The sequence below is a fragment of the Mauremys reevesii genome, linkage group 4 (assembly GCF_016161935.1).
Source record: "Mauremys reevesii isolate NIE-2019 linkage group 4, ASM1616193v1, whole genome shotgun sequence".
In the NCBI taxonomy this organism is placed as follows: Eukaryota; Metazoa; Chordata; order Testudines; family Geoemydidae; genus Mauremys; species Mauremys reevesii.
In genome coordinates, this window is record NC_052626.1 from 50,288,989 (window position 1) to 50,307,421 (window position 18,433).

The 18,433-nt window shown below is 41.9% G+C and overlaps 1 protein-coding gene across 11 annotated transcripts in view; it reads left to right on the forward strand.

The window, feature by feature from the left end:
- PRKD1 (protein kinase D1) overlaps positions 1-18,433 on the forward strand; it is a 307,098-nt gene that overhangs the window by 203,820 nt on the left and 84,845 nt on the right. Inside the window, exon 1 of one of the 11 annotated variants that reach the window (XM_039537720.1) lies at positions 5,022-5,043. The exons of the other annotated variants lie outside the window; for them this stretch is intronic. The gene's annotated coding sequence lies outside the window, so the exon portion shown is untranslated. Of the gene's footprint in view, positions 1-5,021; positions 5,044-18,433 lie in introns of those variants that run through there. 11 annotated transcript variants of the gene reach the window in all.

Here is an 18,433-nt window from a genome sequence, read left to right on the forward strand (position 1 = left end):
GTGGTTTGCTGCTGAACTAAAACAGAACTCAAAACACACCACCACCTCTGAGTTTAAGAAAACAATATATCTCTAATCCCCAGATAAAACTTTTCATTTGAATAAACAGCTTATTGTTGTAGACTTAGAACTCTTAGCCAGTAAATATTTACATTTAATAATTGGGCCACACCATTTGCAGTGTATACACTCAGCTTCATCTTTTTCTCCTGTTTTTTTCTTTTTTTAAAACTTTCGAATACTTCCTTGTGTTCTGAAACGTATTCTGATACTGATTTTTGTTTTCGTCCCATTTTAGTGTGTCAAATCTTTAAACCGTTATCTGCCAACAGCTTGAAATGTGTACATGGTGGGTGTGAGATTCATCTGGGTGTGAGATTCATCAGTACGTTCAGATGTGCATGCACTTCAGAGCTCGCTTGCGTGTTTTATTTTGTGGATCTTCTAGACTAATACATAGTCTTACTTCAACAGGCAGCTTTACATATACTCACAGACTAATGTATTATCATAATACATATGTATCATGCAATAAATTGTATTTTCCTAATAAAACAAGTTATTTTTTTACATTTGAATGATACAAAAATAGGGTGATAATCAGAAAAAAAGAATAATGCTTTTCGTAAAACCCAGGAATTTTTTGGTAAAAATCAGTTTAAACTCAAAATGAATACTGTATTTGGACTACCCTACCAGCAAGGTAGCCATATCAATTCATCAACAGCTATTGGTCATTGAGAGGATTCTTAGTTCCTTGGTCCTTTGCTGTATACTGGTTGTCTTCTATGCCTGGAGACAGCTGTTGGTTAGCAGTGATACACAGGAATTGGAGTATGTTGGTTGTAGATTGAAGTAGTGTTGGGGAGATTGCTGGTTTCCAGTCTTTTATACAAGGATTTCATGTGCATGAACAGAGAAGCTGGGTTGGAGGTAGACACTTTATTTGTCCTCACCCACGACTGTGTCAAGAACTACCCACCCACCTAAACTTTTTTGGCTAACATAGTCTGATTAACCAGACTGCTTCTCCCCATTAGTAGTTCTTTCCGTTGATCATCAGAAGGAGTTTGCTGTGTTATCTGTGGGAAAGATAGACTGCCTCCAGGCAAGTTTTCCTTTGAATGTGTATGAGTATGAATGTGAATGTCTATGAGCCTTGGAATCCTGACAGACTGACTGTCTCTGGCTGGGTACAGAGATGTCAGTGATTTCTTGGGTTTACTGAAACTTAACTGCATTTCTGTCTCCTGTCCATCTTAACTTCTTTAAATCAGTGAGGTGGTTGTGGGGCCATAGCTAACAGACTTATTGGTGATTCATTTTGTTAAGGAAGAGTGCGGACCATCTTCACACATGTAGAGGATCATTCCCTCCTCACTTCATAAACAAAAACAAACAAAACACTTTGCTGTGTGCTTGTCTATTATTTCCCTGTCACTAGTCTTCCATTTTTAGTGCAAGTAGTTAAGAAAGTAGTTGTTTTTTCAGCTTCAGTGTTCCTTGACATGAACATCCAGGATAGGTGGTAGTCATTGGTTTGTCCTTCTTTTGGAATTGATAAAACATGGTGATCTGGGGTATGCAATGGGTTAATAATTTAGCTATCTGTCTTCCTTGGTCATACCAGACCTTAAGATTTTGATACAAAACAGTATGAGCTGTTCCTCCCGGTACTAAAGGAAGTTGTAGATGTGTCTAGATCCCATCCCGTAGTGATTGCAGCAGCCATCTCTAGAATAGAGGAGTCAACCAGAAGATGGTGTGGTTGCTTAGAGAGTAAAGTATTCCTGTTGGTGGGAGGTTAATGTTTTGATATTTTGAAAAATATGCATGGTATACTTTTAATTATGCTTTTATTTGCCATATTAATGTAGATTTGTTTGAAAAATATTGAGCCTTATTCTGGTAGGTGTCAGTGCTACCCACTTTTGGGGGGTTTCGTTGTTGTTGTTCAAGCTGACAGATGCTTGAACTGCCTTATGTTGTAGATTTCATTCTCCTTTAGCTCATTTCCATGCATTAAAAACAAACAACCAACCAACCAAACAAAACCTCTTAAAACACTACTTTTCAATTATAACCACTTACAGATCACTTTGTAAAAGAGGATGGAAGGCTATCTTTTTTATGTTTTAGGAATGAAGTAATCAAATTTTGAAATATTTTGTCTGTTTTTATGTTGCTGGATTTTTGCTGTACTCAAAGTGTATCAAGCAGCATCTGAATGGTCTGGAGTTAATAGGGTACTCAATAATAAAATTAATCAATTCATATTTTTAAGATTAATGTTTCAGCAAAGTAGACATTTTTAAAGTTACATCAGTGTAACACTGATAACTGTTATCTTTGATTTCTATATGGACAGAGGAAGAACGAGTATATATACATATATGATATGATTTTGGCAATATATTTTACAGCAGATTCAGAGAAGGATGGTAGAGTTGAAGCGTGAGTTCCATTTCAATTAGTGTTTAAAATAATGTCTGTCTATTTCCAAAGTAGCTGTAATTAGCTCTGTATTTTTATTTCTGATTATGCAGTAGACAAACTGTCTGCTGCACCCAAGGTTTGCTTAAACCACATCTTATTTTTTGCCAGGCTTAAGCACACCATCTTTCATTTTTTCATTGTTTTTTTTTTATTTTATTTTTTTGCCTTCTGTCTAGTATGATATACATCAGAGTCCCTCTGTTTTGAAGTGTTTTGTGTATGATCATTTTGATCTACTATAACAAATCCCTTTCAGAAACAGCCCAATAGATTATTCAAGTACTGTACTTCAGCAGCCTACTCTTTAATTGACCCTATCTCATTTGAGGGGAAGGCTTTGAAGTCCTGAGCCAAACTTAGAGCTCATGGTACATGCTGTCCTCTATTTTTTTTAATGGATATTTCATTACATATTTGCCCTTTAACTGTGGCAGTATCTTCGGATTAGCATGTTGAATCCACATCAAGTGCTTATCTCATAATGCAAAAAGAATTCATCACAGAAAACAAAGGTCCATATGAATACAAACACATTTTTGTGAAATGACAAATGCATTTTGTGTTCCCTCTATTAGACTTTCAAATGAGATATTTAGCCTTTTTCCCTTCTCCCGCCCCCGCATTATATAAAACATAGATGTGGATACGTTGCATCGTATGTGGCTTCTGTCTTTGAGGACCTCTGATGAAATGCATTTTAAATAATGGCAAGGTATTAGCAATAATATCACAGTTATTTTTATGGATGGGCTAATTGGTTTAGTTAAAATAAGAAACCAGCCAAAACATTTGGTCATCCCTAAAAATGAATCCGTCATTTCTTTTTTGAGGCTCAGAGAAATTTAGTTAAATCTTCTCTTTTCCTCCTGATTTTTTGGTTGTGACTGAAGCTGAAATAGTCTAGTGCTTCCTTGGTTATGAAATCACAGACTGTGCAGCATGCATAGGATTCGCCTATGTCCCACCAGACTCCTGAAAAACCCTCTGTTGCCTTACACTCCATTACTGACCTTTCCTTTCACCTCCACCAGCTGCAACTGATCCCAACCAGGACTGGTTCTAGGGGTTGGTGACCAGGGTGGGGGTCACCCTGGACACCAAGTTCCAGGAGGTGCCATACCACTGTATTGCTCAGCTTTCGCTTTCTCTCCACTGTCTGATTGGCCAGTTGATTGGCTGGTTTTTATTTGCTTGGCTTCTTGTGGAGGCAGCAGGCAGGGTGGATGGGAGGTGGTGGTCTCTGAAAATCTTTTCTGACCTACCCAGCAAAATGACTAGGGCCACTCCTGCGCACAACACTCTGACCCAGTTTCATATTCCTTTTATTCCTTGATGAAGTGGACCAAACAGTTGTGGTAGATTCTGTGTTATGCCTTACTATGCTGTCTTTAACAGGGTATTTCCTTGTATTTCACAGGATATATCCATCCATATATGATTCAGAGGAAGGCACATTTATTTTTACAACATTTGTATCCATATTTGAATTCTACCAAGCTCTTAACCTCAGTGATATTTTGTTGCAGTGAGTTATATTACTCATAAGTTGTATTTTTAAAAAGTATTTCCTTTTATCAGTGTTAAGTGCACTGCATTTTAATTTCATTGTCTTTCCTCTTGTACTGTACTTGTGTTATGAGAGAAGGTAAATAGAAGCACTTGCTCTAATATCTCTGTACTGCACTTTATTTTGCACACATTTATTGTGTTTCCTCTTACTCATTTCCTCCCTAAACTATAAACCATTCCAATGTTTTCAACCTCTCCTCATACTGAAGTCTCTCCCATGCCTCCAGAAATTTGTTTCCCATCTCTGAATTTCTTCTTTTTCTATTGTATCTTCTTTTCAAGTAGGATGCCCAGAACTAAACACAGCGTTCCAAGTGAGGACACACTACTGATTTATATAATGGCTGTAGCGGGGTGGCTACCCGCTCCTGCCCTTCGGGGCTTTAAAACAGCCCTGGGAAGGGGCTTTTTGGCTGGGCTGATTGAGGAAGTGGCTGCAGCTGGAGGCCACGCCCCAAACTGAACAGGGCTTATAAGAAGGCGGGGAAGCCAGGAGCAGTCAGTCTCTCTTTCTGTTTCCAGAGGGAGATGGGCCTGGCTGCTTAGAGGTTGAAAAGGTACCTATGGTGAAGCAGGGCTGGGGAAGGGCTGAGGAGCTAGGGAAGCTCCAGCCTGGAAAGCCCCAGGCTGCGGCCTAGGAAAGGGCAAGAGGTACTGGGGGTTGCAAAGGACAACCCAGGAGTAGGTAAAGCAGCAGGTCCAAACCCCCTTTTGCCTGTGATGAGTGAGCCGATGCTGCAGTCTGCCCCAGGGTGTGGAGCTAGACCATGACTGTCAGTGGCCACTACTGAGGCAAAGCGGGGATAGTAGGGTGGGGGCTCCCCTGGGGGGAGGAGACCCAGTTATAGTTAAAGGGCACCGGGTCCAGGGAGGGACACGGGGCCGAGAGCAAAACAGGTGGATCACCAGCCTGCAGGGGGCGCTCCGGACTGGAAGAAGAGCTAATTCCCGGAGTAACCAGTAGGAGGCGCCGCAGGGGTGAGTACCACCCTGTTACAATGGCATTATCATGTTTTCAGTATTTTTTCGATCTTATCTGTTAATATATCCTGCATGAAATCCTGGTCCCATTGAAGTCAATGGGCAAAATTCCCATGGACTTCAGTGGAGCCAGGATTTCAGCCTCAGCATTTTGTTATCTTGACCACCACTACTCATTGAGCACAGATTTACATTGAGCTGTGCACAATGATTCACAGGTTTTATTTTTTCCTGAATTATTACAGTTAATTAGGAACCTAGCCATATCGTTCAAATAAGTATGAATAGTTCAAATTTACATTATTTTCCTTTAGTCAACTGTGCATTTTATTTGCTACCATGTTGCCCATTCACTTAGCATTGGTAGGTCCCTCTGAATTTCCTCAGTCTTATCTAACCTAAATTATTATACTGGATCCCAGCTGAGTCAGGAATTGGGAGAGCACAGTGGTATACAGTCATGTTTGTGTCCCTCTGGGTCTCATAGTCCTGTGCAAAGAATTGGAGACCTGGGACCAGGACTGGATTAACTCATCACTGGGCCCTCAGCAAACATATATGGATGTTACTTAGCTAGCCCTCTCCTATCCATCTCAGTCAGTGACTGGCTCCTGCTGCATGGACACTGCCCTATTAACTCCCTCATGTCTACCCTCCACAGGGCTCCCTACGGTCCTTGTCGTCTACCCTGTGTAGGCACTCACTGCTATTCTTTTCCAACACATGGATGATGGTGGTGAAGCTCTGGTTGGTCTGGTTCAGGTACTGGAGCAGTAGCTGGCCCCAAGGCAGCAGAGAGGAGAAGCCACTCTAGCTGCCCCACTGCTCGCCCCTCCATCATGACAGGGAGAAAGGGGCATGCAAATCTCAGTGAGTAGCATTGCAATCTGGTGCACAGGATTGCAGTGCCAGTCAGGTTGGGTTTTGGGCACGTGCCTAGGTTGACTGTGCCTTAATGTGTCCTGGCCTGGAACCATGATACAGGAAAGCATCTCTATTCAGGAGAGCACTGGAAGAAATGATTACATCCCGTTGACTTCAGTGTGACTTAATCATGTGCTTAAGTGCTTTCCTGAACTGAGGCTTTAGAGTCCAAGACTAATGTTGATGTGTAATCTACACATCCATGTGTAAAAACAATAAATATCCAGATAATTCATGAGTTCATAGCATAAACAATGAGGAGTCCTTGTGGCACCTTAGAGACTAACAAATTTATTTGGGCATAAGCTAGCCCATGAAAGCTTATACCTAAATAAATGTGTTAGTCTCTAAGGTGCCACAAGGACTCCTCGTTGTTTTTGCTGATACAGGCTAACATGGCTACCCCTCTGAAACCATAGACAGCATAGTTTTTCTTTGAGTGACAGTCCTTATGTGAAAATAATGAGGAGTCCTTGTGGCATCTTAGAGACTAACAAATTTATTTGGGCATAAGGTTTCGTGGGCTATAACCCACTTGATCCAGATGCATGGAGTGGAAAATACAGTAGGCAGGTATAAATATACAGTACCTGAAAAGATGAGAGTTGCCTTACCAAGTGGGGGGTTCGTGCTAATGAGGCCAATTCAGTTACTGTGGATGTGACCCATTTCCAACAGTTGACAAGAAGGTGTGAATATCAACAGAGGGAAAATTACTTTTTGTAGTGACCCAAAAGAAGTCTAAGGGGAGATATGATTGCTCTCTCTAAATATATCAGAGGGATAAATACCAGAGAGGGAAAGGAATTATTTAAGCTCAGTACCAATGTGGACACAAACAAATGGATATAAACTGGCCATCAGGAAGTTTAGACTTAAAATTAGATGACAGTTTCTAATCATCAGAGGAGTGATGTTCTGGAACAGCCTTCCAAAGGGAGCAGTGGAGGCAAAAGACATATCTGGCTTCAAGACTAAGCTTGATAAATTTATGGAAGGGATGGTATGATAGCCTTATTTTGGCAATTAATTTATCTTTGACTATTAGCGGTAAATATGCCCAATGGCCTATGATGGGACACTAGATAGGGTGGGATCTGAGTACTACAGATAATTCTTCCTTGTGTATCTGGCTGGTGAGTCTTGCCCACATGCTCAGGATTTAGCTGATCACCATATTTGGGGTCGATAAGGAATTTTCCTCCAGGGTATATTGGCAGAGGCCCTGGGGGGTTTTCACCTTTGTCTGCAGCATGGGGCACGGGTCACTTGCTGGAGGATTCTCTGCACCTTGAAGTCTTTAAACCACAAGTTGAGGACTTCAACAGATCAGACATAAGTTAGGGGTTTGTTACAGGAGGGAATGGGTGAGATTCTGTGGCCTGTGTTGTGCATGAGGTCAGACTAGAAGATCATGATGTTCCCTTCTGACCTTAAAGTCTATGAGTCTATTTACAACCTATCCTGAAGGACAATCCCTCACTCTCACAGACCTTAGGAGACAAGCCAGTCCTCACTAACTGCGGGAACTCCTCAGACACCAGGACATACCAAGACTTATATAACACTGGAGGATATATTTCTTCCTTATCTGCAGTTTCCACTTCCTTCCAGCCCACCCCTCCTAAGGTTTTTCCTTATTCCAGAGGAGGAGCCTACATCACTGTTCCAGGAGCCTTCTCACCTCCAACCACCCAGCAGGAGTGCCACAGTGATGACTGAGTCACTGCCAACAGAACAGTTCTCGGACTCAGATGAATCAGAGGAGATCGCTGCACCAGAATCGCTGCAGAGGCAATTAAGCCCCATTAGACAGTTGAGGGGTTATGCTTGCCAATCCACCACCATACTGATTTCCAGGGGGTCCCTGCAACCAGTTGATCTCTCTTTTGGGCCTCATTGGAGTCCATGGGATTTTTATGGCAGGCATCTTGGCCCCTCTCAGAAGTTGTACTGCTCCTCTCCTTCTCACCCACCAGTTCTGTTGGTGTATGAGGAGAAAGAGGTGGCTCTCAATCCACAGGTACAGACAGTTATGACAGCTGCCTCTTCATCATCTCCAGATGAAATGGTCACTCCTTCACCTTCTCTGCTAGGTGACCATCACCAGTACCAGAAGCTGTTACAAAGAGTGGCCTACAGATCCTATTAGAGGAGGTCCAGAACCCTCAACACCAGCTCTTGGACCCCTTGCAGCCACCGAGAAGTCCCTATGTGTATTCCTTCCACTGGGTATACATGCACACCATGTGCCCGGGTCTGGAAGTTCTTCAAAGCAGTGTCTGTTGGAACACACATGCACAGTAGCTCTCCTTGTGCTTCTGACAAAGATTCTAAGTGTCAGTGCACGTCAGTGCCTCACCAGTTCCTTCTTACTTCTGCATGGCCTGAATTGTAGTTGTGTTCTCCTTCACTTCGTAGTATAACCTTTATAGAAAGCATTTGTAAATAGTTATATTCTTAGATTAGTCATTTAAAAGTTAGAGTATTTCTTCCTCGTTGGGGAACCCCTCCTCCCAGCTCTGAGATGACGCCCAGAGTCCCGGGATTCAATAATTGTGTCTCCTGCCCTCAATCCTTCTCCATCAGTGACAAACATCAATGCAGCTTGTACTGTCTGGATGAGGCGCATATCTCTGAAAAGTGCAGTATCTATTGCTTGTTCCTTCATCTACGGAAGCACCTGATGGAGAAGACTTTGAGGCTAGTCACTTATCCAGACCAGAGAGACCCCACTGTGCATTGTCCTCAACTGCCTAGCTGTAGCCCTCCAAGCCACCTGCCTTAGAGTGGAGCCATCAACATCTAAGCCCAAGTATTCTTCTCACAGGGCTTTCCATGAGAGTAGAGGGCACTCTCATGAGCACAAAGACAGATAGCCATTGAGGATTGTCCATAAAAAACATGTTTCCTCCCCAGTCCGGTCCAGGTTGGGTGAGATGTTACAAGCGGAACCTAAGAACCCGGCTCCAGTGAAGTCTCCCACTGCCGAGGAATACATAAAAAGAAAGATCTGCCAGTTCTGTCTGTCACTTTGGTATTGAAGCATAAGGATAGATATTCACCACTTCTGTCTATGAGTGCCAATCCATACCCATTATCTGTACCACCTCATTCATCTAAAGACTGTCCGGTTACTGCCTGATGCTTGGATCCATCAGAATTAACTGCGGGAACTCCTCAGACACCAGGACATACCAAGACTTATATAACACTGGAGGATATATTTCTTCCTTATCTGCAGTTTCCACTTCCTTCCAGCCCACCCCTCCTAAGGTTTTTCCTTATTCCAGAGGAGGAGCCTACATCACTGTTCCAGGAGCCTTCTCACCTCCAACCACCCAGCAGGAGTGCCACAGTGATGACTGAGTCACTGCCAACAGAACAGTTCTCGGACTCAGATGAATCAGAGGAGATCGCTGCACCAGAATCGCTGCAGAGGCAATTAAGCCCCATTAGACAGTTGAGGGGTTATGCTTGCCAATCCACCACCATACTGATTTCCAGGGGGTCCCTGCAACCAGTTGATCTCTCTTTTGGGCCTCATTGGAGTCCATGGGATTTTTATGGCAGGCATCTTGGCCCCTCTCAGAAGTTGTACTGCTCCTCTCCTTCTCACCCACCAGTTCTGTTGGTGTATGAGGAGAAAGAGGTGGCTCTCAATCCACAGGTACAGACAGTTATGACAGCTGCCTCTTCATCATCTCCAGATGAAATGGTCACTCCTTCACCTTCTCTGCTAGGTGACCATCACCAGTACCAGAAGCTGTTACAAAGAGTGGCCTACAGATCCTATTAGAGGAGGTCCAGAACCCTCAACACCAGCTCTTGGACCCCTTGCAGCCACCGGGACTAAGTAAGGTGGTGTTACCCATCAATGAGGCCATACTAGAATGGGCTAGAGCTGTATGGCATACTCCAGCATCCTGTGCCCCACACTGAAAAAGGCCAAGAGATGCTATTTTGTTTCTGCAAAAGGGGATGAATTATTCTCCCCTCTTGTCCCAAACTCACTGGTTGTACAGGCAGCTGCTGAAAGGGCTAGATCACACTATCAGAAGGCTACCGTGGCAGATAAAGACTGGCTCTAAGACTGGACTTCCTGTGGAGGAAGGTGGTCTTCTCTGCAGGCCTGTAATTTCGTGTCGCTAACTACCAAGTATTGTTAGCGAAATATGATTTTAATACCTATTCCAGGCTTGCGGACTTCACAGACAAGCTTCCCACAGAAAACAGGACCCAGTTTCACTCTCCTCTAGATGAGAGGATGCTGTTGGCAAAGGCAGCCCTGTAGATGTGGCAGACATGGATGTGGCAGACATACGCTTAATGTGGCGGGTATGGATTCCAGAAGTTTGGACACTGATCTTGTCACGAGGAGGGACTCCTGGCTGCAATCATCAGGGTTTCCTAGGTAGCTCCAAAAAACCATCCAGGACCTCCCTTATGGTGAGTCAAATCTCTTTGATGAGAAAACAGATGATTCCCTGATGATACTCATTAAAAGCCTCAAGACTGACTTTGTGTTCCCTGGTGATGTATACTTCGATCTCTCAGGAGGAAACACTAGCGGCAGCCCTATAGACTGAGGCCACCCTCTTCTCATGCACCTTTTTACCAGCACAAAGCCAAGCCAAGACACCCTGCAAACATCAGAAGATTCAGAGGCCTTCTTCTTGGCCTTTGCTACTGCCACAGCCTCTACTCATTCTCAACCACCAATGAAGAGACACTTTTGACATATTGGTTGAGACCCGTGTACCACCACTGATCCCAACCACCTCATCCCCTGTTACTTTTGGGGCCATCTTGCACTCTTTACCCACAACTGGAACAAGATCACTATGAACAATTGGGTTCTGGAGATTATCTACCAGAGATAGTCCATAGAATTTCTCTCATTTTCACCTCACAAACTCCTTTCCCGATCCCCCTTCGGGGAACACTCTCACAAGGTAATTCTTCAACAGAGAGTGGACTGCCTCTTATACCAAGGGGCCATAGAACACATCTCACCTCATTACTATGAGAGATAATTTTACTCCTCGTATTTCCTAATGTCCAAAAAACGATGGAGAGTGGAGACTCATCTTGGTCCTTTGGCAATTCAACATCTTTATTTGAAAACTGAAGTTCTGGATGATTATTTTGGCATGTATATTCCCCTGCCTTCAGGAAGGGTTTGCTGCTTTCCACATAAAATACACATCTTTCCATGTGGACATTTGCCAATCACCCAGGAAGTTTCTACATTCTGTGGTAAACCAGGAACACTTCCAGTTTTGAGTCTTCCCCTTTGGTGTGGCTACAGCACCCAGAGTATTTACAAAAGTTTTCTCTGAGGTAGTAGCCCAGATGAGATGCCAGGGCTATATGGTATTCCCGTACCTGGACAACTAGTTCCTGGTAGGCCGATCTCGTCAAGAGGTCAGGTCAGCAACGAAGATTCTCATATAACTTTTAACAACCCTAGGTTTTTGCATAAACAAAGAAAAATCTGTTTTGTTACCTACAAGGTCAATCAACTATATAGGGGCGAGGCTGGACTAGATTTCTACAAGAGAATTCCTCCTCTCAGAAAGAAATTTCTCAGAAAGATTTCATGCACTGACTACCCTGATTTCACACATCACTTGTAGACCATGAACCACAGTGCACAGTGCCTTTCACTGTTAGGCCACATGCGCCTACATGTCTCTACTTACAGTGCCTGCAGGCTTGGCTCCACTCAATCTATTGACCAAGCAAGGACCATATCAACTCCAGGGTGATTGTTCCCACCACTGTTGTCACAATGGGATACTCTGCTGTGGGACCTCTTTGCATCCCAAATGAATAGAAATCTCCCCCTATATTGATCCAAAGCAGCCATGGGTTGAGACTCCCATGGCAGTGCTCTGCTGATGTCTTGGACAAACGTCCTCAGATATGCCTTTCCTTCCCTTCCCCTGCTTCCACATAGGGAGGATAAGTCACGACAGAGCCAACATCATTCTCCTTGTTCCCTATTGACCCAGGTAGTTCTGGTTCATGGAGATTCTAATAATATATGCCCATCCACCAGTCAGCATTTGCCTGTTCTCAGATCTCCTAACCCAATATGGAGGGAAGACCAAGCACCCCAGTTCAGGCTCATTTCATCTGATGTCCTGGTTTTTGGTGGGTGTCGGAAATAGAATGCTCATGTTTGGCCCCCATTCAGGTGATCCTTAACCACAGTAGAAAAGAGTCTACTAGAACATGCTATCAAGCCAAATGGAGATGCTTTTCGGCCTGGGCACAACTGTTCCAATATTCTCCAATGGACTGTGACTATAGTAAATCAGAGAGAAACAAGTATAAATGTAATGGCGACATTATGTTTAATGAATTTGTCTACCATATGATTTTAATCCAAATCAGACTGATTATAACAGAGTAAGATATTATAAACTATTGCTTTACTGTCAGTCATTTGAATTATTTAATATGTCTAGTCAATGTCCATTTTGGATCCATATCTACATTAACTTTAATTAGAGTATTCACTTTGTTTTCCTGTGCTAAATGATTGTCTCTGAAGTGCAATTTTATGATTAGCAGAGACTGAATGTATAAAGTAAGCTAGGGCTGATTTTTCCCTTGAGTATAAAACAGGTAAATTCATAATGAAAGGATGTTGTCTTTGGATTTCAAATGAATGCAAAGTCTGTTGTGCTTTATAGGTTGTATTTTTAAAACTATCTAATCACTCTAAAATTAACAGAAGAATATTAAAATTGAACATCAGAAATACAGAAGTTAAAGATGAGTCATGTATATTGGCTACTTATTAATATTTTTTCCTCTCAGAAATTAAAAATGTATGTATATATTGAGCAAATATTTTTAAATTATTTAACCATCTAGATTTTACTGTTTATTCCTCAGTGGCATAAAGCTGTGGTGGATAAATAAGGATATTAATTTCATTATGGAATTTCCTTGTAACCAAAATTTACAGAGTTCACAGGTGTTTACATAAATGTCCAGAATACATAGCAGACAAAGGTTTTCCCCATCTGAGTTTCCTTATCTCAGTATAGATTTGGTTGTATTAAAACGGTACATATTGCTAATAAATGAATTTAAATAGGGACCAGGACAAATTAACTTTAAAGAAACAAAATTGGTATAAATCAATTCTCCTTTTCCATTCAGAGAATAAAGCAAGTGGCCCAGTCATTCTGTCAGCTGTGTATGTTTAATTTCCAGGGAAGTCACAAATTTCCATTGAATGAGAGGATTGGGCCCCAAACATTCAAGTTAAGCTTAGTATAAGCCCTATTCCAGCTCAGAAATCCAAGGTCAGATCCTCAGCTAGTGTAAACGGAGCTCTGACAATTTATACAAACTGAGGACTTGCCTTCCACTGGTTGTCAAAATGTCATATCAATGAAGAACAGGGCCAGCTCCAGGGTTTTTGCTGCCCCAAGCAGCAAAGAGAAAAGAAAAAAAAAAACACCACGATTGTGATCTTCAGCTCTACCTGCTGCCGCTTAGGTCTTTGGCAGCAATTCGGCGGCTGGTCCTTCGCTCCGAGAGGGACCGAGGGACCCATTGCCAAAGACCCGGACGTGCCGCCCCTCACCATTCACCGCCCCAAGCAGCTGCTTGCTGGGCTGGTGCCTGGAGCCGGCCCAGATGAAGAACAAAATGTCTCCCTCTGCTTTGCTATAATGAAAGAAAAGTGTAAATTCATTAATCATTGTGGCTGGATCAATGAATCCTTCCCAAAGTTCTTGTTATAATGTCCATGTTTTAGTATGGCTTAGAATTTCTTGGGGATGCTTGAATAGATGGCAACAAATGAGTTATGAGTTAAATAATAGCCTATTATGAACTGAATCCTGCAACATTACCAAGCATAGCATTTACTACTATAAGCAAGGTTAAGATTTTGTCATGGTTACTTTTAGTAAAAGTCACCGACAAGTTGTGGGCAATAAACAAAAATTCATGAAAGCCTGTTGCCTGTCTGTGACTTTTACTAAAAAATAAGTTGGGGAGGGGAGGAATGACAGCTGGAGCTCTATGGAGGGGGGGGACTGGCAGCCACAACTATTGGAGGGAGCCCAGCCCTGGCACAGCCATGCAGGGGGGGAGGAGGGGCATGGCCCAGGAGGTGGCGGGGAGCTCACAGCCCTGGCTGCAGCCGCTAACAGCTGAAGCCAAAGAAGTCATGGATGTCCTGTAAAGTCACGGAATCCATTAAATCTGTGACTAAATCGTATCCTTAACTATGAGTTAATGATTCATATTTTTAAAAGTATTGAGGCAGTCAGCCTAAATATATTTTTTCTGTTCTGACTGCCAGCCAGCTTTAATTTTTACGTACAGGCACACAATGAGGAATCTGAAAGTTGAAACTTTGAACGTAAATAGTCCATGTTAAGCCTTTCCTACGTGTGTGTGTCTGCAAGTGTATATAATAATAATTTTAAAAGTTACAAACAAGTGAAAAATCATTTTTGAACAGTTATTATAATTTAAGGAAGAACCTAATAAAATCCTGCTCCTTTTGGGCTTGTCTTCACTGGAAAATGAGGTCATCATAAAACATGATTAAACCCTACCGAAACTAGCTTGCAGAATGATAAATGTCTCTTCACTAGAGAACTGGGTGATTAGAAAATACTGCAGGCATGCAGCAAGACCAAGTTCACTGCTGCTTACATTTTTGTTTTTCCTGACTATTTTTGTTTCAATTATGAACACTTAATGTTGCATTAACATAATGTTTTGCATTTAACTTTGTTACAGATAAAATTGTTCTGTCTAATATTCTGCTTGCAGTCTGAATTAAACAACAAATAGAGTAGGCCATCACCGTGTAAATGGTAGAAAGCTCAATTTTTATGCTGAGTGCATGAGCCATGATGACTTGTCAATTAATCTGCAGGGACCCCAACTGGATCAATTACAGCTTTAGTAGAAGGGATGTCAATTCTTTCTTTACCACTTGAGTCAGCCTGGGAGAAAGTGAGGATAATACTGATGAACAAAAGCAAAATGAGAGGATGACACTGAGCAACCAAAACTTTTCATCAGTTTATCCATTGCAGGTGGGACTGAATGCAGCAGTAGCAAAACTGCTTATAGAAAAACTAAATTTCAGATTCACTTCAGTCACAATCTTCATTTTTTTTTAAATGAATAGCTAATTTTGCGTATAACTAAAAATGATTTTTTTCTTTCATTAACTTATCAAACTAAGAAGGCCAACGACATATTGGGCTGTATTAGTAGGAGCATTGCCAGTCAGGGGCAGTTCCAGGCACCAGCGCAGCAAGCGCGTGGCTGGGGCAGCATGCCGGTCGCCGTGAGGGCGGCAGTCAGGCAGCTTTCGGCGGCATCCCTGTGGGAGGTCTGCCAGTCCTGCGGCTTCGGTGGTGGGTACGCCAAAGGCGCGGGACTGGCAGATCACCTGCAGAAATGCCGCCGAATCCGCGTCACCAGCGGACCGCCCACAGGCGTGCTGCCGAAGGCCGCCTGACTGCCGTGCTTGGGGTGGCAAAAAACATAGAGCTGCCCCTGTTGCCAGCAGACCAAAGGAAGTGATTATTCCTCTCTATTTGGCACTGGTGAGGCCACATCTGGGGTATTGTGTTCAGTTTTGCCCCCCCACCCTACAGAAGGAATGTGGATAAATTGGAGAGAGTCCAGCGGAGGTCTATGAAAATGATTAAGGGCTGGGGCACGTGACTTACAAGGAGCAGCTGAGGGAACTGGGGTTATTTAGTTTGCAGAAGAGAAGAGTGAGGGGAGATTTGATAGCAGCCTTCAACTACCTGAATGGGGGTTCCAAAGAGGATGGAGCTAGACTGTTCTCAGTGGTGGCAGCTGACAGAACAAGGAGCAATGGTCTCAAGTTGCAGTGTGGGAAGTCTAGGTTGGATATTAAGAAACACTGTTTCACTAGGAGGGTGGTGAAGCACTAGAATGGTTACCTAGGGAGGTGCTGGAATCTGCATCCTTAGAGGTTTTTAAGGCCCAGCTTGACAAAGACTTGGCTGAGATGATTTAGTTGGTGTTGGACCTGCTTTGAACAGGGGATTGGACTAGATGACCTCCTGAGGTCTCTTCCAACCCTAATATTCTATGATTCTATGATAAATAAAAGTTATCGCATTTTTCAAAGTCTGTGCTGTGCTTTTTCTGCATTGTATCTGTTGTCTAAAATATCATTCACAAATGAGCCCAGACAATAATTTCTCACTAAGCCCCGCAATTTAGCAGTCCATCCCTGCTCAACAAAGCACTTAAGTGTGTTTAACTTTAGATACATGCTCAAGTCCCATTGACTCCAGTTGGACTTAAGGATGTGCTTTAAATTAAGCATGAGCTTATGTATTTTGATGAATAGGGATGGACTTTAGTACATGCTTAAATGATTTGCTGAACTGTAGCCTAAGTCAAGTTTGGTATTCATAATTCTCTATTTAATAAGTAATTTGATTATTAACATGTTAACAACAATGCTGTTGCATTTCCAACTGCCTGTACCACATCTACAGAAATAACCACTGGAATATGGCAACTAGATTATGTAACAGTTTAAGGTCCAAACCCAATAGACAATATAAATTAGTTTTGATTTATTTATTTATTCTGGCTGATGACACAGAAGGCAAATTTACTTTGACCAATGTAATATCTCACTGGCCTTCAAACCAGGCATAGATTTAACTGAATGTTTCAGGCAACACGAACGTTTAAATATTATTCCTATTAACACAGAGCCTGTTTCCCTACAATAGTTGAATTTAGTACCTAAAGTATGCAGTGTGTCTATTTCTAAAATATGACTGCATTATACAATTAATAATTTAAGTATTAGTGCCTATGTTATGTTTGTACCATGTACAATAGGTCCAAGAAAAGTGAAACATTTTACATTTTAAATACATTTTGAAGTCTCAGGGCTTGATCCCACAGTATATAACTCACGCTAAAGTCTATGGGAGTTGCCAGCATGGAATGTATCTCAGGATCAGCTCCTTACTTTGGATTTGTATATGCCAATTCATGTTCAGTCCAAGCCAAAGTAAACTCTTGAAGGAGCCTCCTAAATAATGTAAAATCTATTTTGATGATTTTTGTTTGATATCCCAAGGCCAACATTGACTTAACAATAGAATTGACCACTTTATTTTGAAAAACCCTAGCGCAGTAACTCCCCGCAGTTGTTTTTCTTAGGTGATCTAAACCTTGCTTGGCTGAAATGCATCTGAATAAATGTATATTGTTTGTCTTCAGTCCATGTTAAATAGTTCAAAACTATTTTAATTATGAATCAGGATGTCCTAACCTACTGGACTATCTGGATGGATGGACTGAAGGATGGAATTATTATACCTGGAATATTAAATATTTTTTTACATAGTCTATTAGGAAAATCTGAAACTTGGAAACTCCCTACAAAATAAATGACACGCCATTGATAAAGGTTTTTTGACTGGAGTACATTTCTAGGGTTTTGGGTTGAGCAAGGGGAAAAGGATTTGTTTAATTCCATAATAGTGAGTCGTTTGACCCCATTTTTGATTTGATATGATGAAGATCTGTGATACAAATTCCCAAGTCTAAAAACTGGTGTGATTAGACAGCGCTAACACTGTTTCTCTGTAGAAATTCTTAGAAATGTTTTTCTAAGTGGTGCAACTTCATACAGAGACAGGACTGACTTCACTGCAGCTGGCCTTTATTATAATCAGCTCTATAACTAGTGTAAAACCTTCCCCTTGATTGGTATTTCAGTCCTCCATTTCAGTCACATCCATTAATGTGAAAGGAACAGGAATGGGCCCAGCAGTGATTGGGTCTCAAGACTTTATTTGGATTGAACCACAAAAAATTCGCGTGACATCGTGTGATGTATTACTTAGGCCCCAGTTCCCGAAAATATTCCTATTCAGGACAGCATCTAAGCATGTGCTCAATCCTGCTCACATCCATGGAATTTAAGCACATGCTTAAGTGCTGTTCTGAACCAGGGTTGATTTAAGCATATGTTTAAGTCCTGTCCTAAACTGTTTTATGTAATGCCCATCCCCATAGTATTTATGAATGCAATATCTGATCAATTAAATTATTCACAGATTAGTGCTGTGGTCAGCACTCACATGCAGCTTTAAAAGACATTTCTGTAGCTTTAGCTGTATGATTAAAATATAAATACACCATTTTGTTCACACCTTCAGGGATATATTGTCTTGCTATAAGGCCCTGGCTTATTTCCCTGTAGTACTCTTTACAGGTTCTTTCCAATCCTTCAGATTGTCAGTTTCACTCCCACTCTTGTAATGAGGCCAAACAAATCTTTGATTCAAATTAAACATCTGAACGTTGATGATCTGGAACCAAAATGTCTTTATATACTGTAGTTGCCTATTCTATAAGCCAATCCCAAAATGATTATTCTAACTATCGTAGCTGTTCCAAC